Source organism: Pteropus alecto, unplaced genomic scaffold (assembly GCF_000325575.1).
Source record: "Pteropus alecto unplaced genomic scaffold, ASM32557v1 scaffold45, whole genome shotgun sequence".
NCBI classification, from domain to species: Eukaryota; Metazoa; Chordata; class Mammalia; order Chiroptera; family Pteropodidae; genus Pteropus; species Pteropus alecto.
The window spans coordinates 7,324,735-7,329,734 of record NW_006442491.1 but is presented as its reverse complement, the minus strand read 5'-3'; the positions used below and the strand labels follow the sequence as shown (position 1 = coordinate 7,329,734).

Sequence of the window (5,000 nt, the reverse complement as noted above, 5' to 3'; positions counted from 1 at the left end):
AATAGCGGCTCCAGCAGAAAATAAGTGCAGTCTTCTCCTTTGTAAGTTGTAATTGAGGTTATGGCACGGCATATTGCCTGTGGCAGAACCTATTACCTAGAAATGGAGACTATGATTTGAAGCTAGATGCAGTGTAAGCAAAATGAATTAATTATTAGCAACACAAAATTGAAGGAAAATTCAAGGTTTCTTAAAGTGAAATATATTGACATATTAAAAAAGAGGACACAGGGAACTTATTGGTTATTCACCCAGCCTGTCCCATTGTTCTTGTTCTTGCCTTATGAAATTCTTATGTGCATAGTTTAAGATAATTATTCATAAATTAAATCAAACTGCTCAGAATGCCATACAAAAACTTTCTGGTATATCTAGTATATTTGAAGTTAGCATATTTTAATGTATGGTTCTTAGTGTCACTTGGATATGTAAGTGGTTAAATAATGACAGGACTAAATTATCTTTAATGTTATTCTTTAAATAGAAAAGTAACTTTTTCTTTGTCCACTATGACTCAAAGAAGGCAAAATGGCACTTTTTTAGGGGAGAGTTTATGAACATTTACCACTTCCTACCCTAAATTATGAATTTCAGTGTACATAACGTGTAGGTAATTATTTAGCAAATTAAAAATCTCAGAGCAGTGAAGTGTCTAGCATGTTTTTGCTTTCTTCTTTTAATAGTGCTTTTATTGAGAGTTATATTATTTTTGTTGGTTTTCAGTCTACTTCACCAGTCCTTGGATTAGATCTCAAGGGAGCTGATAATTTATAAATCAGAAATAAGGAAATTCAATGAGATGATAAGAGAAAGGATTTAGTTCAGCCTTATTATTTTAGTTCTTATTTCAACTTTACAAAGGTAAAGTTATGTAAAGATATGGCTATACAAATATAAACATATTTGCATGTCTGATATGGAACACTTATGACTATTTTATCAAATGATTCTTCTATCAGTACAACCAAATACTGCCTCCTCATTACTATCTACTTCTCTGTCCCTACATCCCCTTTTTATTTAAAAATTATTGTGACATTTATTTATATTATTATACCCTGATCTCTAATCTATATAATTGTGCTAGTGTTATTTAATTTGTATTTGCATGTTTAAGCATTTATAATTAATAATGCCACTTGGTTGTTTAACAGATAAAAATCATAGAACAAAGTTATGACAGTTTTCCATTTCTCTCAAATTTTACCCAGTTGACTGACATTGATTTTTCATTTTTAAATCTCACTATTCAAAAGCAATTCTATTTTAGAAAACTTAAGTTTTCCCCCCCCCGCCCCCCTAGGAATAGGTAGCTCTTTGGTTGTTTTTTATTTTTTTTATTTTTATATTATTTTCATAAATTATAATATAATTGATTGCTTTAAAGCTTCATCTAGATTCTTTTGTAAAAAAATGCTCTGTCTTCACTGGACATTTACCAAGATTTGTGCACATTTACCTCCCTTTAAGTTGAAGAAGATCTGAACTGATGATCTTCTCAGCATCTAGACAAATAGAATTCAAGGTTCAAGGGCACTCCTTGCAAATTACCTATGTTTAACCGAAAATCTAGAGTTTTCCCCATTCACAAATACACAAACAGGAAACAGTAGCAACAGAAGTCCATGGAAAATACGGTAGCACCGAGGGAAATTTTCCAAAGCTTTTCTCTGGGACTACTCTGCTGAAAGGAGATGGGCTCTTTCTATAGCACTCTGTCACCCTCACCTGTCATAGATGCTTTGACGTGATAACATCCCTGGAAAGCACCATCACCACTGTGAATCACCAGGAAAGCTGCTGTGTCATGGTCACCAGTGATTGTGCTCATGCTGAGCTTTCCCCACCACCTTTCCAGTTGTTTTCTAGGGCTACAATCTTTGATAGGCTGTAACAGGAGAGATGAGGAGATGTGCAGGGGTGTGTGTGTGTGCATGTGTGTGTGTGTGTGTGTGTGTGTGTGTGTAAGTGTTGAAGAATAAGCTCCTACACAGAAAACTCTTGTTCTTAAGTTGATATCAATGAAGGTCTATGAGTCTTTAGATGAGCTTTAGTGGGCCCGTGTTCCCCTTGGAATTTTAAGCTCAATTTTGTGTGTGTGCATATCTGTCTTTCCTGAGGAACGGATCCATCACTTTTTATGAGATCCTCAAAAAAAATATGAAGTTGTCCCTAAGAAAATTCTACTTTCTGTAAAATAATGATTGCCCAACATGTTGGTTACTGGACAGTTTCTGTTTCTTTAAGGAAAAGATAGTTTTTCTGTCTACTTTCAGACAGTCATGGCATGTATGAGCCAAGCTTGTACTTTAGAATCCAGTTCAATTGGTCTTATAATTAGAGAAAATTCCTCCTAGATTCTGGCAATGGCTTGACTATATGTTATCATTTTCAGATTCACTTATTTTTTTTTTTTTTGCTTACCCATATTTTACTAGGCTTTTTATTTAGAATTAGGAAAAGAGAGAGTTCGAAGGGCACCCAACTAGGCACCATAAATAATAGTTTCTTTCCGTTTGCATTAAATATTGGTCATAGAATGATTATTCTACTCTTTTAGACTCTTTCTTTTGACATGATGTGAATTATGTAATTTCCAGAACCATAACTGAGACCAGAAACACCCCATAAAGAAAAACCTAAAGCCCATAAGTTAATGGAACCTCTTATTTAGTGTATTATAGGCATGTACTATACTGCTTCCCCTCTTTGCTAGCAGTAGTTCTTACTACTTTTGCAATAACGACCAGTTTAGTGGAAATAATATATAATCATCAGTTCATGTCATCGTATCATTTGTTGGGTGTTTGCTTTCTGCCAGATTACTTGCTAAAAGCTTTATGCACAGTAACCAAAGCCTTATAAAAATTCAGTGAAGCTCTGATAGGTTAAACAATTTCATAAAGGTGATACAGTTGGAAATTAACAGAGCCAGGATTCAGACCTAGATCTCTCTGATGTTAAAGCCCATGAGCTTAACCACTATGCTATGATGACAGCTATAGTAGATGAACAAAGCCCACCAGTTTATACACTTTTGAGTGTCATATATTTAACAAGAGTCAACTTCTGAACATTCCCTTTTATTGCTCTCTCCTGGGGTTTAAGATGCAATGGCTTAACAAGGAAAAAGTGTACTGTAGTAAGCTATTGCTATTAACCCAGTTCACAAAGGTTAGAATTTCTGGCTGTCCCCTGCAATTCTAGGTTTTTCATACATATTCAGATTCTAGATCTACTCTCATGTGGCCTTGGGCACATAACCTGGTATTTCTGTGCTTCAGTTCCCTCAAGTTAAGAGTAGGATCATTGCGAAGATTCAGTGATGTTATACAAATAAAAGCATTAAAGATAATGTCTGCACATAATAAGCACTCAATAAAAGATAGCTGTTATTATTAGTTACAACTCAAGTACAAAGTCTTATTTCCTGAGGGTATCTAATATGCCTTTGTTTAGAAATGGACATGAAAATGACAGTGATTCATTCCAAATGATATCTGGATTTGAATATAATCTTTCCCTTAATTTATTTTTTCACACCCCGTAACCCAAGCCACTTCATAGGAACTATTTTGGTACAATCATCTTAAATATTAGAGCAGAGAAGTTGTAAAATGATCCCAGAAAGAGAACATAAACACAGTGTATTGCTCAATGAATATTAGCAAACTGAATTTAGCAATACATTAAAAATATTATACACCGTGATCAAGTTGGATTTATTCCTTGGATGCAAAGTTGGTTTAATATCTGCAAATCAATTAATGTGATATACCACATTAACAAATTGAAAGATAAAAACCGTATGATCAATCAATAGATGCAGAAAAAGCATTCAACAAAATCCAGCATCCATTTATGATAAAAAACACTCAACAAAGTTGAAATAGAGGGAACATATCTCAACATAATAAAGGCAATATATGACAAACCCACAGCTAATATCATATACTCAATGGGGAAAAGCTAAAAGCATTTTCCTTAAGATCAGGAGCAAGACAAGGATGCTCACTTTCACCACATCTATTCAACATTGTACTAGAAGTCCTAGCTATAGCAATCAGACAAAAAATAGAAATAAAAGGCATCCAAATTGAAAATGAAGAGTATAAATATCATTATTTGCAGAAGACATGATACTATATAGAGAGATCCCTAAAGATTCCATCAAAAAACTGTTAGAACTGATCAATGAATTCGGTAAAGTAGCAGGATACAAAATTAATATTCAGATGTCTGTTTCATTTGTATATACCAATGATGAACTATCAAAAAGAAAAATTAAGAAAGCAATCTCACTTACAATTGCATCAAAAACAATAAGATACCTAGGAATCTAACCAAGGAAGTAAAAGACCTGTTCTCGGAAAATTAAAAGTCATTGAAAAAAAAAATTGAAGAAGATACAAATAAATGGAAGCATATACTATGTTAATAGGTAGGAAGAATCAACATTATTAAAATGGCTGGAGAGTCTACGGCCATGCTACCCTGAACAAGCCTGATCTCATCTGATCTCAGAAGCTAAGCAGGATCGGGCCTGGTTAGTATTTGGATGGAAGACCATGTAGAAAGACCAGGTGCTATAGGCGTAAATAAATAAATAAAAAATAAAAAATAAGGGATGGTAAGCTGACAAGATCCTTGCAATCTGTGAGGTCAACCAAGGGTTGCCTTGCCTAAAAAAATAAAATAAAATAAAATATAATGGCTGGACTATCCAAAGCAATCTATAGATTCAGTGCAATCCCTATCAAAATACCAATGGCATTTATCAGAGAACTAGAACAAATAATTTGGAAATTTGTAAGGAACCATAAAAGACCCTGAATAGCCATGGCAATCTTGAGAAAGAAGAACAAAGTTGAAGATATCACGCTACCTGATATCAAACTATAGCCTATAGTAATCAAAACAACATGGTACTGGTATAAAAACAGACACATAGGTCAATGGAACAGAATAGAGAGTCCAGAAATAAATCTATGCCTATATGA

At 33.9% G+C, this 5,000-nt stretch overlaps 1 protein-coding gene and 1 pseudogene across 1 annotated transcript in view; both read left to right on the top strand.

The window, feature by feature from the left end:
* The window catches only part of LOC112470954 (O-acetyl-ADP-ribose deacetylase MACROD2-like), a 1,076,828-nt gene that overhangs the window by 687,815 nt on the left and 384,013 nt on the right, over nt 1–5,000 (top strand). The gene's annotated exons all lie outside the window — the stretch shown is intronic.
* LOC112471135 lies at nt 4,477–4,595 on the top strand (annotated as a pseudogene).